General features: G+C 34.0%; 1 non-coding gene across 1 annotated transcript; it reads right to left on the bottom strand.

Moving 5' to 3' along the window:
- Nucleotides 1-17,717: 17,717 nt before the first annotated feature.
- TRNAS-AGA (transfer RNA serine (anticodon AGA)) lies at nucleotides 17,718-17,799 on the bottom strand. Its single transcript has one exon. It is a non-coding gene; the product is annotated as a tRNA-Ser (tRNA).
- Nucleotides 17,800-17,834: the final 35 nt, after the last annotated feature.

The raw sequence follows: 17,834 nt of genomic DNA, 5'->3' as shown, positions 1-17,834 counted from the left end.
TTGAATTAGCTTACTGCCCTGTAAAATGTGTTTTCTTTTTCATATTCCATAGATATATGAGATAATGCGCTGGATGTGGTTATTGTTTTTGAATGTGAAGTATGGTTTGACCATATAAATGAGCCAAGGGTTTCTTTGCATGGAAAATAAATGGCGAAAGTTTGAGATGTGGAAAGTGAGTTTCAGAAGGGTACTGCGTTAATGGACAACGTTCTCAGAAAGACAAGGTAGTACAAAACTAACTGGTTAATATGATGGAAATATAGGATTCTCCACTACACTAGGCATAACATCAGCTTTGGCATTACTCGGATTATCTCTATTTAACCTTGGTGGTACAGCTTCATTAAGTTGCTTAATTCCTGGACACCCATCATCAAGTACATTGTATTATTTGATGCTTTATCATCTTTTTCCCTCCATGAAAATGATAGATGTTATAACCTAGTTTCTTCATTAATCCGTTATCAGTTTGCAAATTGTAGCCAAGCAAGGTCAATAAGGGTTTGATATCCTGAGGTTTACACGAAGAGAATAAGGAGATAAAGCCCAATGTTTTATCCAAGGATGTGTAAGTTGCAGTAGGTTCTGTTTTCTTCTTAACATCTTTGATTGCTCAGAAGGATAGTATTTTGTTGCTATGGGTCAAATAGTGTGTGTTTTTGTGTGTGTGTGTGGGGGGGGGGGGGGGTACATAGCAAGTTTGATGCATATACAAAATCATGTGTAGCTTTTCTGATTACTTTAATCCAATAAAAGCCCGTTTCCGAGTTTTCTATTTGTAACTAGTTAATCCCCTGTTCTGGAAATTGGCTTCTGTGCTTTCTATATACATTCTAGTGAAGAATAAGGCCTCAGAATAATCACATTCAAAAACTTGGCCCAAGCACCCCTTTTCACTAGAGAAGTCAATTAAGTTGGGTCTGCCTGATAGCACCCCAACTGATTATATTAGTTCTGGTTCTGAGTTTTGTGTCCTGATTATAATTGAGTCGGGACTGTTTTTTGCTGTTCTGATCTGATTATGTAATTAATGATATATAAGGATCTCATGTTTTGTTTCTTTTTTGTAATTTTTGTTATATTTTATATCTAAAACGATAAATTTAATAGACAGTATATAAGATATATATATACACACACACACATATACATACTCTTTTTGTTTAAAACATTTGTTTATCAACATATAAACAGCTTTCTGTTTAATATCATTTTTCTTACAGTTATATTATCAAAAACGAAGTCCCAAGTTGTTATATAATAGGTAATTATAGATGTCAAGTATAATTATTAATTATCCCAATTAATAATTTGTTCAATCCTGGGTCTTTTTGATAGAACTGATCAATAATCAGTTCAAGACCAGTCCAGCCTCTCCTGAACCAGACCCAACCCATTTAAGAACTACTTTTCACCCACTTTACCAAATGTCACAATCAATTGTTGTTTGACACCTTGTCTTTGATTAGGAGTGAGAAGTGCATATGCATTCTTCTGAACGCTTTTGGTATATAAAAGAGCACACAAAGTTAATCTGCAGGTTTGGAAGAGCACTGAACACAGGTGCATCACTGCTTCTGAAAAATGATAAGAGCTTCTTCTACTTTCTCTGCTTCTGAAAACAGAAACACCCATGAACACAGGGTAGCATCTTCTTCATGTCCTTTCTCTGCTGTTATGAACAGAATCAACACAAAAGGTTGCCCTGTTTATGTAAGCACAGTAGCCATGTTTTCTGTTATTTCTCCCAATCTGTTCTGGATGACTTTGGTCTCTTAACAATGTGGCATCTTAGTTAACTCCATCCACTAAAACCCTTTCTTGTTGTCCTTTCTCTCTTCTTGAGTGTTTTCTCAAAATTGTTGAACTTTTTATTCTTCATAGAATTTGGCTCGATTCTATGAGGTTTGGCTTGCACTTTGCATGTTAGGCAATAAGAAACACCATGGCCTTCAGTGTTCTTTTGCCCACTTAAACTACTGGTTCTGGCTCAGTTGGAAATGTCTGGGAGGTAACCCAGACTTGGAATCCAATACCTCCCACCATTACTAATCACCACCAATAAACTACCCAGCTATTATTGAAACTATCATCGTCAACATCATTTGCAGTATCACATTGTAATTACACTTTATATGGAATATGACATTCTGATCTACACTTGATGGGCCTTTACCAATCCACCTGAATGAGTAATCATTCTGCATCATGTTTCATGTTCCATATGATCCACCTTCATAAATACTGCCCCTCTTTCAGTCACTTGGTGAATTAAGCAGCCTGTTTCCTACATGCTTCTTCCAACCATCGCCAGCAGTCATGTGAATGCTTCCTTGAAGAACTTCGCTGAATCCCAATGGTGTTTTTCTATTATCTTCATGGAAGCTTTGCTTGTTAGAACAAACTAGGCAAAAGCTTTTGACCATCAGTTTGAACCTCTTCGGGTTTCCATTGCTAAGGAGAACGGTACTACGCTAGGTTGAAAAAACACCACTATAACAACTGCATTTCTATGTTTCCATTCTCTTGCAGGGGCATATGAGGTAGGGGCGTCAATCAACCGGTTTTAGATTCGATCCAAACCTTATCAAATCGGATTTGGATGGTCCATTATAATTATTGGATTGGGCCAATCCAAAATAAATTGGTTCATATTCTTATTGGTCTGAATTGGACCTAAACTAAATTTCCAACAATCCGATCATGGGGTCAAACCCTTGTCCAATTTGAAACCGACCAATAGGGATGGCAATTTCTACCCTACCCGGTGGGTACCTGCCCCTACCCTCTCCAACTGGGCAGGGTTTTTTTGCTTAAATGATTGGTTTTGGGGCAGATGCGGGTTTTGGGATTCTACAATCTATATGGTTACGGTATTAGGCTAAATCCAGCCCTCCCCGACCCGCATATTGTTGGAAAACATATAAAACTTTATGTACTAGGTGTTGATTTTAATAATATTTTGAATTTTATGTGAATAATAATTGATAGTTTGTGTTTTATACATGTCTTAATCAATCTTGATGTTTATTTGTGTTGTTTTACTTGTTTATTGCTTATATATGACAAGAAATAATAGGAAATTAGATGTGGGTTTTAAACTCAACCCGCCCCTACCCTTGAATGCAAGGAGGGTAGGGTTGGGGAGGGTTTTGCACTTTCATGTGTGGAGAGGGTTTGGATTCTCAAAATCCAACCCACTACGGGTTTTGGGGTGAGTATGAGTTGGGAGGTTTCGGGAGGTGGGTAGGGTTTATAATTTTAAAACCCTCTTTGAACCCGTCCCATTGCCATCCTTACCGATCAAAATTGAATCTGACATAAAATCACTTTTACGAAAACACTTTTACAAAAGCACTTTTATAAAAGTAACTTTATGAAAAATACTTTTACGAAAGCATTTTTACAAAAATACTTTTATGAAAGCACTTTTACAAAAGCAGTTTTATAAAAGCACTTTTATGAAAGCACTTTTACGGAAGTACTTTTATGAAATTATTTTTATAAAAGCACTTTTATGGAAGTACTTTTATAAAAGCACTTTTAGGACAATAAAAGCTCTTTTATGAAAGAACTTTTATGAAAACACTTTTACAAAAGCACTTTTATTAAAGCACTTCTACAGAAGTATTTTTATAAAAGTACTTTTATGAAGCACTTTTGTGACTTTCATAAAAGTGCTTTTTCAATGCCAAAAGGGTATATTTTTTAATTTTCAGATTTTCTTCATTTTAATATGTTTTTGTAATTTTTTATATGTTCTGTTTTATATAATTTTTTATATTTCATTCGGTTTGGATTGGATCCAATCCAATCCATTTACATTTTAATGGATTGGATTGGATTTGGACTTACTGGATTGGGTCTAGTCCATTTGTAAGTGGATTCACATTGGACTGGATCGGGTTGAACCAAATCTAGTCCAATTGACATTTCTAGAATGAGGTGATAATTATAAACATGGTACGAAACAAGCAACGAGAGCCTGGATTGGTTGCTCGACACACGGGTTAGATAACCAAAGTTCGGATCTGGGCCCATAATATAGTTCTAACCATGTGTCCGGATCAAACCTAGACTCATTTACACGGTGTTTGGACCAATGTCGTTTCCTGAGAGGCGTTTTCTCAGAAAACGGTGCTGCATAAGCATGTTGTTTTTTCAAAAAAAAAATGTTTTCTCAGGTTTTTTATTTGGTAACATTGTTGTTGCTGCTACATGGGCATTTTTTAGTGCCATGTCAATATATTGTTGCTAGCAACAGTAAAAAAAAAAAGAGGAAACACCTAAAAGGCATTTTCTCATACCACACCTTTCTTGATTTCCACGGTGTGGTTTGAGAAAACGTTTTTTGGAAAAATGGTTAATCAAATAGTAGACATTTTCCCAAAAAATGGGTTAATGATGTGGTGTTGATGTGATGCCGTTTTCTAAGGAAACGACATTGATGCCAAACACCTAATTAGGGGCTGTTTGGTTTCATTGTCATTTATTTAATAAATGTTTTACATGACACTTCCCTTGAAAAACAATAAAAACTATTGAATAATGTTTTTTGGAAGTTAGGTGCTATTAGGCACCACATAAGTTGAATAGTAAAAAAAATCGCCTAAGAGTTGGAGGAACGACCAAAGTTTTTCCAACATATGGCTTTTATACAACTCGAGAGCAATATTTTTTTATAAATGATTTAACCAAACAATATTTCAAGCTCCTCGAAGAGAAATGCCTATTTGATAGTTAAGTTGGTGCCATTTTTCGTATAAATGGCAATGGAACCAAACACCATTTTCACCTTGTAAAAACTTTTTTAACGGGAACATCCATTGACCATTGGTGGAAAAGAGACCTTGAACTGGAAAGGAATTAAGGAAAAGGAAAGACATCTCTTATATCTAACAAATTGAATGTCGAACTGGAAAGGGGTATGGTTCTGGTGTTTTCTTGCTATAACCTCAAAACTGCTAAAACTGGCAAGTTATCATCGAACAAATTTGGGTTTGCTTATGTACTTTCTAATTTTCAGAACATTTGTGGGGATCAGTTTTTGCAAGCCATTTTGTTTGAATCTGCATAGGATTCACTGATGAATGATCTTTCTTTAGACACAATTCAAGTGCCTAAGGCTGCGTTTGGGAACGACGCAAATAAGTGTGAATGTAAATATGTGGAGTGTAAAACGATTCATATAAATTGTAAAGTTGGGTTAGTTTTGCACTGACGAATTTACCATTTTACCAAACAAACTTGTATGCTGAGTTTGGACTTTGGAAACAATGCAAATGGAGTATAAATCCCGATTCAGGGTAAATTTGCACTCTGGTTCACTTTTGCTTATATTTGGCAACATTACATTTATGCATTGACAAATGACAGACCAATGCATATTTACATTGATAATAAGATGTAAAAGTACATCAATAAAAAAGAAGTAAATTTGCACTCAAGTGGGCTTTTGATAAAAAAAAAAAGCATATGCTTTATTGGAATTCATGTTTGCATCCATTACAGCTAAAATTCTATTTGGTAAGAAGGTAAATTTGTCGGTGCAAAACTAACGCAATTTTGTAATTTATATGAACCATTTTACCCTGTACATATTTGCATTCACACTTATTTGCATTGTTTCCAAATGCAGCCTTAACTGTAATGGATGTAAACACGATTCCAATAAAGCATATGCCTTTTTTTATCAAAAACCCACTTGAATGCAAATTTACTTCCTTTTTATTGATGCATTTTTACATCTTATTATCAATGTAAATATGCATTGGAAAATTTGTTTTTTGTCATTTGTCAATGCATAAATGTAATGTTGCCAAACACAAGCAAAAATAAACCAGAATGCAAATTTACCCTGAATCAGGATTTACACTCCATTTGCATCGTTACCAAACATAGCAAGGGTTGATAAATTGTAACCTTGTTTGGGATGTTAAGTGTTAAAAGCCAAGTGATTCAAGTGCTTCCTTGATAATTTTGTATATGTTTTACTGCCACAACACTTGGTCTGTTATGAATCTTCTCTTTTCTAGTAGTTAGGTCTGTTTGCAGTCTTAAAAAGGTTGAATGTGATATGGTACCAATTTGTTTGAAATTCAAAGATTTTGAGCATCTAAAACTTCTCATCCTTTGTTTAATGGGTTGTTACCGCAAATACATCAAAAGGATGACTCATTATCAGTCAATAGAGGCTATTATCAGGGCGGTGCTCAAGATCATGTCAAGTCCAATAGTACCTTTCAGTCTTGGACCCATGTTTTTTTCCCCAGAGAAAAGAACATAATTTATAATTTGAATCAAAGACCAAAATGTTACTAGTTTAGTAGCAGCTCAATTTTGCATTTCATAGTCTTTTGGGGTTTTTACCGTTCAGTCCACCCTTAGGTGGACCTACTACTAAACTAAGGGTGGATTGAGTCCTTCCCGTCAAAAATCCCTAGTCTTTTAATCTTTTTTAATCATACAATTAAGGTGTTGTTCGATACTATTTACATCTCATGGATGGACCATTTCGGTCCACGCCACGAGATGAAAGTAGCGTTCGGTTCATTGTGGATGGGACCGGTCCACATTATCTCGTGGACCAGTCCCGTCCACACCCTAATTTCTCGGCAACGACTTCTTCTCGTGGATGGATTTCTTCTATAGGTTGCCTTTGATAATGTGTTTCATGCACAGTATCTATATCCCTACATCTTGTTCAAGGTCTCCTCCGCCAAACCTCTGTTGCTGTGCTCTACCGCCACCGCCTCTGCTGTTGTGCTCCTCCGCCAAACCTCTGTTATTGTGCTCCACTGCCTCTGCTGTGCTCCACCGATGTTGTCCAAGTTCTTCACCGAAGGTAAGACCCATGTTGCATCCTTTTTTTATCTTTAACATCCTTTCTTTTTTTTTTCTCTTCACCGAACCTCTACGTTGCTTTCCTATTTTTTTTATTGGTTTTTTTGTTTCTTTCTGGGTATTGCGTTGTTGGGTTGGTGGTTACAATCTTCAACATGTGTGTTCTTTAGTTCTGGGTATTGCGTTGCAGTCTTTTTCTCTCCTTTCTCTCTTTTGTTCTTCTCCTATTATCTTGATCATCTTTTCTTCCATTATTTAACTCTATTACAAATTTTAGATTTCTTTTTATTCTATGAAAAATAGGTAAAAAATACTTAAAACCAAATTATACCTTTGAATTTGCACAAAATTCCATTAATCACATTTTCCTGTGATTCAAGCAGTCCTTGACATTATTACTGCTTGTGAATAGAATTGATCATATGACACAATAATCTCAACTACAAGAATTTAGATTGGAAAAATAAAAGAAAACAAAGAATCAATTATAGTGATGAAATAAAATACTTATTTAGGTGCAATAGGATGATACTTATTCAGATGAGAGCAGAGCTGGGTCATCAATAGGATGATGCTCCTTGTTAACCTCCACCACCTGCTTTGCAAATGAGAGCAGAGCTGGTTTTCGAATATGAAAGTTACTATTTTCAGGTCCACATAACTTATTAGGCAAAGCACAAACAAACCTATTCAGGCCACCACTGGGAATGTCAGCATCAATGAAATAATATTTTTTAAATATTTAATATATATTTTATATATTTTTAATTATTTTACTATTGTTTTATAAAAAATGATATTTTTTGGTTAATATTAATTTATTGATGCATTTTTTTAAATATTTATCATACAAAATGCAAAAATTACATATTTATGATTAACTGTGTATATCATTAATTCCATGTACATGAGATACATGGAATCAAAAAAGTGTACACTACAAAAACACCACTATGGGTGTATACTGGTCCTGTCCACACAGTTTGTCCACAGTTTAGAACAGCTATGGACTGTGGTGTGGATTGGTCCCTACCACAGGGTGTGGTATGGACCAGTCTACACCCACCAATTTCTCATCCACACTACAGAACACACCCTAAGAAGCAACATGGTGAAGGTTAAAAACACAGAGAGAATGGTAGTTAGGAGCCATTGGCATTGCTTGGGCAATGAGTACCAATTTGTGTTTGGGGGAAATTTTCTTTAGGCTGTGTTTTCTTGTTGTGTAAAAGTCCACCGATGGAGTTCAACACCGAGCACTTTAAAATTTGTGAACCGTTGTACTTTGAAAAATGTGACTTTCGATGTAAGTATTATGTCAATTTTATCGATGTTGTATTTACATCGATTATCAATGTAAAACTCTACCGTGAGTGGAGTTTTACATTGATTTACGATATAAAACTATACTCCATCTAAATACTGACAAATAATAGGAGTGGATTTTTACACGGGTCTGCATTTACACCACAAATAAATGCAGTCTTAGTTTTTTTTTTCAAAATTGATCTGGTTTTAGTCTTTACCTTTTCGTTTCCTCTTAATTCTTATCTCTTAAGAGGAATATTTTAACTTTAAGAGAAAAAATGGATGTTCGTTTCCTCTTATCTCTTAAAGTGCAATCATACAACTTTTTGTTTTCCAATGATACCCCCAAAAAAGACAAACAAAAATTCTCATATATGGAGTCAAAATGGATATTTGATAATTTTCAGAATTCAGAATTTAGAACAACATTCTCTGTATTTGGAGTTCAGAGAAAAGAAAAGTTCACCAATACTAATAATCCTCTTAATGTAATTATTGCATTTTCAGATGTCAGACTTCATAGCAATTGAATAGACCTTTAGGCTTGCCTACACCCTGAAATTGGTCAAAAGCCCAAAAGAGCCTTATTTATAGTATTGGTGACATGCTAATACGTATGTATCTGCCAATATATTGTGAAAATTTGATCATAGAAACCAAAATATAGATTCGAACTTGAGTTTGGGATAGGGGTGAGCACTATTCGGTTAAAACTGAAAATTTTGATTTCGGTTAACCGAATTAATCGAACTTTTTATTATTATATGTAATATATAATATATAATATATTGAAAATTGATTTCATAATATATATTACATGTTAAAATATATATAATAGAATATATGTTATTAAAATTTGGTTTTAACTGAAATAACCGAAAATTTCCGTTTCAGTTATTTTGGTTTTTCTAAATTTTGGTTTTGGTTCAATTTTTAAAATTTTGGTTTATTCAATTCGGTTTTTAACCGAATAAACCAATGCTCGCCCCTAATTTGTGCTGCAAGGTGTCAACCAGCTGATTGGTAAGGTTTCCTATTGGTTGTAGTGGAGACTTGGGATCGAATCCTGCCCGCACCTAGGTGAGGGGTTACGGGTTGGGGGATGGGCTACTCCCGTTGTATAGCCCTTCAAAAATAAATAAATAAATATAGAGAGAGAGGTAATTAACCCCTAACCACTAACCCAAATGCAAGAACTTTAGCTTCCGATCTAATCCATGTGATGTGATCATGGGCGGAAATGCACGGACAAGAAAACAGGTTTGTTTCAAGAGTGGTGAGAGCAGCACTAACCAAAATGACATAATTGAAAGCAAATTAAGTGGGTTTTTCTATGAATGAAAAAAAGAAAGTGAGAATGACTTATCGGTCTGGAACATAATTTTTTAGCTCCACCGTAGGATGAATCTTGACCGTGAATTGATGTCAAATTCACGTCTTGAGGGTGAATTATAATTCTCCTGTGCTGTCTGAAGCACATTATAGAAATATCCATATATCCAATACCTTCAAGTGAGTATTAGTGCATTTTTTTAAATTTTATAGATATTAAAAGATTCTACAGATTATTTTAAAGGTTTAAAGTTTTTAAAATAGTTTTATATTAAAATATTTAAACATATTTGGATGTACCGATACCCATATAATATATATGCAAGATATTGACACATTGCATCAATATTTTAATCTGTGTTTTGCACCCAAAAAAGAATCTGTCTAATCCTTTTAATATTTTCTCTTTTCTAGTATGTTTTATTCTTAAACTGATATGCCCTTTTCTTGTTTGGTCAGTCCTCTCATTATAGCCATAGATAATTATCCCCACAAGATATCAAAATAGAAGCATATGCCACCTCTTTATCTCTTCCTACTCCTACTGAAGAGGATTTGAGTTGTCTCACATGCAATATGTCACTGCATTTTGTACCAGAAATTGGGGGACCACTTAGGGGGTGTTCCACCATGTAAATGTTTTTGTTTTCACTTGTTTTCAAAATTGCTATGTCAGCAAAAAAAAAAAAAAACAAAAACATTTTACCTTTCTTTTTGTTTTGCGAAGTGAAAATAAGAGATTTTGCTTTAAAAAACAAATCATACTTATGAAACCAGCATAATCATGTTTTCTAAAACAAAAATTCACTATTAACAAAAAACACATACACAACTAAGAACATATGCACACATTCTCAAGGAACTATTCAATATAAAAGCTTAAGCCATTAGGTGAGGTCTTTGAATTGTTATTTATTCTCTAACACCCCCTCATGGGAAAGCCTATTGGGTTTGAAGCGTCAATTGGCACCGGCCTGCCTATACCTTGTGCTGAAATTTAATCAATTAAAATGGGACAATGATGGTTGAACACTAAACCACTTGGTCAAATAGACTTTGATTCCATCTTAATAAGGAACAACCTTAAAACTTAAGCTGCTAGGTGAAGTCCTTGAATGAACTTTTATTCTCTAAAAGACATTTTGTGATCAACAGACTAGTGAGATGCATTGTCGCAACCAAAAGGTTAACAATAATACACATTGATGCTCACATATTTCAATACCTATATGAAGAAGAGAGAGAGAGAGAGAGAGAGAGAGAGCAAACTAACCCACACTATAGCATGTTCCAAGTCAAAACTCAATGATCATATAGTTATTTTTTTTATTCCTTCAAATGGGAGAACGCCATTCTACAAGGAATAGGAATTAAAATCCCATGCTACCCAATCAAATGGCTGGAGCCATTCCAATTCCAATTCCATACCCATATTCCTAGGAACCAAACGAACTGTAAAATATGTGATCTACAATATGTATAGATAGATAGAAATGAAAATAGATGAAAACAAAGGAGGAAATGGTAATAGAAATACAAAATACTACTCTTGATTATGATGATTCTTGATCATTTATGGTTTAGGGTTAAAATTACATAAATTTGGTCCTGGAGAAACCCACCCATGTAGAACTTAGAAGGGTACAGCCTGGTATAAAGTTATAAACCATGTTATTTGTAGTGTTTCCTTTGAAAAAAATTGAACAAGTTGCATAATCTTGGTTAAGATAGGAAAAAAACGGCTAATTTGGCATTTGAAGTCTGAATATTTCTACTTATGTTTGAGGTTAATCAATATGTGGTTATCCCCTATATCCACACACACACTAGTAAGTGTGCAAGTACTTTGCACGTGACAATTTTGACGGTGATAGTAAATAATATGTTTCCAAAAATTTTCTACAATTTTATTCTTATTTATCACACTTATTTTTGTTTAATATGATAAATATACAATATTAGATATGTGCCCAAATATCTTTTACATTTTTTTTATTTTTTATACTTTTGTTTGTTTTCATCCTTGTTAATTTTTATTATTATTTAATTATGACATCAAGGGCTTACACATTTAACCTAAAGGGTTGAATTGTTGACTTGCTATCAAATAGGAAAACAACCCCATTTTTTGGTTGATTTTAAATTTATATTTTATTTCTATTATTAATAAAACAATTATCCTTTGGCACACTTATTTTTTTAGTATGGTCAATTAGTATAAGAGTCAATGAAGAATGGGAGTTAATACCCTAAATATAAGAGTTAATGAGAGGGAATTGAACAAGGAGAAAGGTAGTAGTTCAAATTACATTTTATGCCCTCACAATTAAAGAGACAAAATTCAAAAATATGGATATTTCAATGAATGTTACTAGGAGTTAATACTTTAAATATAAGACTTAATGAAGGATTTGAATGAGGAGAAAAGTGGTTGTTCAAATTATATTTTTGTCCTTATAATGAGAGAGACTAAATTGAAAAATTGGGGTATTAAATAAAATATTCCACACTTTTAATAATAGTATAGATATGATCTTAAATTTTGTATTCATTAATGTTCTTAGTTTGGTTTATTGTCTCAATTAAAGTTTTTTATTAAAATGCAAATTTGCTCCCATGATAAATCAAGATCAAGGGGTAAATTCTGTCCAACAAAAATTCCAGAAAATATGACCCATTCACACTTTTATAAGTAGTATAGATATATTTGATTTTATTCAATCAACACAATAAATATTTTGAGAGCAGTGTTAATAATTGGCTTGTTCAATGTACTCATTGTTACTCATAAGTGCCTACAAAATTTTCAAATATCATGTATTTTTTATCATAGTTGAATCTATGGTCTTCAAAACCAGACTGGGTTAGACAGTCGGACAAGAAAAACTGGGAACCAGTTCTGGTTTTCCTCAAAATTGGAATTTTGCCAAAAAACGTTGATTTAGTTAGCAAACCTCTGACCCGAGTGGTTGAACCATTTGAACCATTCGACGGTTTTGACTGTTTTTTATTTTTTTAATTTTTTGTCGGAATGGGCCATCTATTCAGTTCAAATGGTCGGACCGTTCAACCTAGGAACCAGACCCCTGACCGATTCGTTGTTTGGTCAGTTTTAGAAACCTTGGTCGAATCCATATATCTTATTAACAGTTGTGTTAGAAATTTGCTTGTTGAGTATACTCACGGTCACTCATGTGTGCCTACCTGAAACCTGATCCAGATTGTGAATGAGTAGGGTGCCTTTGATGCCACGGATCTGATGCATTGTAGGATCAGTGAGTTGTCAAGTTTCTTTCACAAACTGCACAAAATGGAGTAGATTTGTGGTGTTCAAACTTAAAGTGACATATTCAAAGGCAGGTTTGAGCAATCCATTCCATTTGCTTACCATTCCCTCATTTTATTTCTTTTTATTATTATTATTATTATTTTGTTCAGGAGGGGAATATAGTATTGATTTGAGGGCTTCTAAATTTTCACTTATAATTGGGGGAAGCTGACTTGAATCTTTGCAAAACAATTTCTTCCTATGAAAACTTATGTCCACTAGGTCTTCTTTATATTCAATATTGTTCAACTACTTTCAGAATGGCTCTTAGACATCTAATTGCCTTCATTTTGATTGTTATCGAGAAATCAAAAAACGTAGGGGTGAGCATTGTTTGGTTAAAACAGTAAAACTGAATTGAAAATTTTGATCTTTTTTTTTTAATTTGGTTATTTTGGTTTTCAGCTAAATCAGTGTGGTTTCGATTTTAGGTTTAAAAATCCACTGAACTGAAAAAATGATTCTTATAGCTAACATAAATAATATTATAGGGAGAATGATGGTTCAGCCCAAGGTTAGAATTTGTAGGCCCAAAGTACTGTTGGGGTAGGTGCCAGCTCATAATTGATGCCAATTCACAGGCGGGCGTTGGTGCATAAAGTGTGGGTTGTTGACATTTTGAATGTTTATAGCTCTACAGTGGAAATCAGAAATCTGCATTGGGCTTGTCCATACTTTTCCGATTATTATATAGCCGATTTCCAATTTGATTTCTCTAAAAATTTCAATTTTTAAAATTTCAGTTTATTTAGTTTGATTTTTAACCATGCTCACCCCTTCAAAAATGAAATATTTTTTCTTCTTTTTTATCCTCTAAGTTTACTCTGGTGGAGGAGCATCCACCAATGATTTTATTTAAATGAAGATCATAAAAACAAAGGGGCAAGGCTTACATACCTGATCCTAGAACAGAGATACAAGGCTGCAACACAAAATTAAACAATCATGGGCATCCCAAACATCTAGGACTGCAATTTGGATAGGCTCGGGTTGGGCTTTCATCAAAATTTGAATGGGCCTGGCCAAAGGCCTAAGCCCAAAGCAGTGTAAAATGGTTTTGTGGTTGAACCTGAGTTGCACCCCTACAAAAGACCCTTTTGGGTGTATTTTGGTAAATGAACACTCCGATATTGTTATACATAGGCAAATTGGGAATTTTAAAATGTTTTAAATGCATGACAAAATCTCTTTTTTTTTTTCTTGGTTTTCTTTAGGCTATGTTTGGTTTTCCCTTCCTTTCCCTGCATTTTCCTTTAAACCAAACATAGCCTTAACATTTAACTAATAAATGGGGTCTAATTGTATAATTGTTTTTGAAATATCATGGGAAGAATATGGATAGATCAAAGTACAAGGGAGGTTAAAAAGCATTTTTGAAAAAAAAATACAAGGGAGGTTTAAGTAATTCACCCTTTTTTCTCTTCCACACAAGGGTTTGACTACAATACTGGAAAAACATGATAATTGAAAATTTTATGACCAATCAATTGGTATCATAAGTGTATTAACTAATCGTGTGGTATTTAACAAAATCCATGGGTGGGTTTTGATTGGTCAAAGCTCTTCTAGATAACCAACAAGGACTTCCTTTTGCAAGAGTATGACTGGAACTAGCACGTTGGATGACAAAAAGCTTGTCTTGTAAGACCTATGGAGGGGTCATATGAGCCATCAATATAGATATGGTCATGACCATGAGGGATATGTGTAAACTGTATCTTTGATGGCTGATAGGAAAAAACTTGTGTAGTTACAATACCAAGGTAGTTCTTTGCTCTATGAATAATGTCTGGGGGCGAATTATGGGCTTTAAATATTGTTTTGTTCCTAGCCTCCCAAATAAGATATATGAGTACACAAAACCTCCCAAACAATCTATTCACTTCTTGTTTGCACCAAGTTAGCTAGGTTGATGTAGTGTAACCATTGTTTCACTATTTGTAGGGGTGCAAATGGATCGGATCATGATCTGATCCGATCCTATTTGGTCAAATTCGGATCACCCCTAGTAAGATCTTCGAGTCAGATTGGATTTGGATCACCCCCATCCAATTTGATGTGTTATATATTTATAAATATAAATATAAATATATAATACATATATGTTATTTATTTATTTATAAATATATTATTTATATTATATTTTTATAATATTTTTATATTATTTATTTTTTACAAAAAACATGTATATATATGATGAAAATAATTAAAAATACTTGTAGTTTTTTTTGTTTTTTCTTTATTTAAATTGGTATATTTATATTTTCTTTTAATAATTTATTAATTTTTAAAGAAAACAAGTCGGATCAAATCAGATACAAAGATCCGATAGGATTTGAATTCAGATAGAGTCCTATCAGATCCGACATGAACAATATCAGATTTGATTTGAATATGCAAGGGATTTGGTTGGAGCTAGTCTAGATTAATCCCACCTTGAGTTTCACACCAAATTGCTCTAGAAAAAGGGCATTTGAAAAAAAAGGGGGAATATAGTTTCTAACTAATGTTTACATAGACAACAATATTGTTCTTGTGGGGACAGCCATTTGATGCATTTATCTCTTGTTACAATACTTTCTAGGTAAATATTTGAAAATGATATAGAATCTTGAGATTCTAAAGTTGATTCCATTTAAAATGTGGTTGTGAAGTGGATGGTAATATGTTAAGAAAGGGCCTATAAGCTGATTTCATTGTATAAACCCCCAAATTATTGTGTTTCACAATAATTTATTTGAGTGCAACTCCATGTGAGATCTAATAGCCCTGATATGAGCTATTGACTAGACTTGAAAAAAGTGACTTAAATTGGCTAGATTCCATGTGCCATCTGGATTAAGTAATTCTATAACTCTGAGTTGTTGAGCATGGTTAGTCAAGGGATGATCAGAAAATTTGATTTCAGATTCTTGAATAACTTATGAACTTGTTTCCACCATAATAAACTTCTATGGGTTACTGCAGCCATGCAACCAAGAATGAGCTTTTATTTGAAAAATATTTTTGCTTCACAACCCAACTCCATAAGTAATTAGGATTAGTAATTAACCTCCATAGTTGCTTACCTAACACCACAGACAAGTTCTTTCTAAGTCCCAATCAATCGATAGTAGGGGTGATCATTTCAGCCCGGCTTGGCCCAGAAAATCCAGGCTTGGGCCTAGGTTTTTTGTTAAGGCCTAATTCGGGCCCAGGCTTGCATTAGGCCCGCAAAATTTAGGGCTAGGTTTGGGCCTAATTTTTTAGGCCCGGCCCGAATATTTATAAATAATATATATCTTTATGTATATATGCTATTTAAAAATATTTGATAATTGATATTTTTATATATTAAATAGAGATTAATAGAGATTTATAGGAGAATAAAGATTTTAATCTTACGGTCTTAGATCTTACCAAATTCTAATCTAGTATTTAATGAAATATAGAAATTACTAAACCCTAACATTTTCGGTTCTCTCTCTCTCTCACCAATTTCACAAAACCACCACCGCACCCAATCTCTCTCTCTCACCAAAAGACGAATATTCTAATGACGAAGACTCCATTGATGAAGATAAATCTGAAGTTTAGAGTGGTTGCAAGTTTTGGGTAAAATTGAAACTATTTTCAATATTTTATTACTTATTTATTTACATTAATTTGAACTATTTTTTCTTAGTTTTCTAATATCTTTTTTATTTCACATTTTATTTGTAAGGGTTGAATGGAAGATGAAGCCCCTTATAGAGATGTTTAATGTTGTTTTGTGGATATTACATGACAATAGATGGTTATTTTTTGATAGATATTAAAGGTTCTAGATTGATTTTTTGTTGATAGAAGAATTGGTTTGTTAAAATTATCATTTTTAGCATATGAATGACCAATTGAAACTTATAAATTAGAAGGTATAATTATTTAATTTCTTTTATATTATAAGCTTTTATCTTGGTATTAAGTTTAAAGTTTCTTACAGGTTACTATAGTCTCCACGACAATAAATGAACAAAAGTACAATTATTTAATTTTGGAATTAAAATACAATAATTAAGCCTAGAATCTCGGGCTTATATTTTTAGGCCCATAATGCAGGCCAGGCCGGGCTCGAGTCTAGCCTAAGCCCGTTGTTATGAAGGCAAAGCCTGACCTGGCCCATGATCACCCCTAACTGATAGCCCTTGGCAAGCAAATTTTATTCCATGAAAATTTTGTTCTTGGAGTTTTATCTTTCCAATTGCCACAAAAAATTCCTTGATGCTTATTCTATTTGTCAATAAACCTTATTTAGCAAGATTGCAGTAGACATTGAATATAGAGACCAAATCAGCCCCCCACAAAATTGCCCCCCACAACGTCCCACAACACATCCCCGCCGTGTATTGGGAACATCTCCCGATGATAATCCCAGAAATGATGATGTCATCATCGGGAGATATTCCCAATACACGGTGAAGATGTATTGTGAGATGTTTGTGGGGGCTGATTTGAACTCTTGAATAATATATAGGAATGGATTGGATGACTGACTTAACTAGTATTGTTCTACTTGCCTTGACAGCAGCTTAGAGCTCCAACCAAGCCCAAGCATGGCTAGGTTAGAGTTGTCATGTTGGGTTTGGGTTCAAAAGTTTTATTTTTTATTTTTTTAAAATTTCAGGTTGAGCCTTGGCTTCACCTTTAAGTAACCTAAACTCGGCCTAGCTTGGCACCCACCTCTAATCCCAGCCCATTCCTAATCCAAGTGCATCAAATTTTTATACGGGCTGAGCCAGATTGGATAGGCCGTCCGACTTAGGAATTAGGATTGGGCCTGCCCGACTTTAACTCTATCCCAACCGTAGTCATTTTGTCCGACCAAAAACTGGCCCTATGTTTCCTAATCGGAGATTACAAAAAGATAAAATTACATAAACAAAAACGTGAGCGGCAGGATTCGAACCTGCGCGGGCAGAGCCCACATGATTTCTAGTCATGCCCGATAACCACTCCGGCACGCCCACTTGAATGAAAGTTCTCTTCTGAATTCTAGAGGAAA

This window comes from Nelumbo nucifera, chromosome 8 (genome assembly GCF_055504915.1).
Source record: "Nelumbo nucifera cultivar China Antique chromosome 8, China Antique-T2T, whole genome shotgun sequence".
Taxonomy (NCBI): Eukaryota; Viridiplantae; Streptophyta; class Magnoliopsida; order Proteales; family Nelumbonaceae; genus Nelumbo; species Nelumbo nucifera.
The sequence above is the reverse complement of the archived record's forward strand: the minus strand, read 5'-3'. Positions and strand labels throughout refer to the sequence as shown.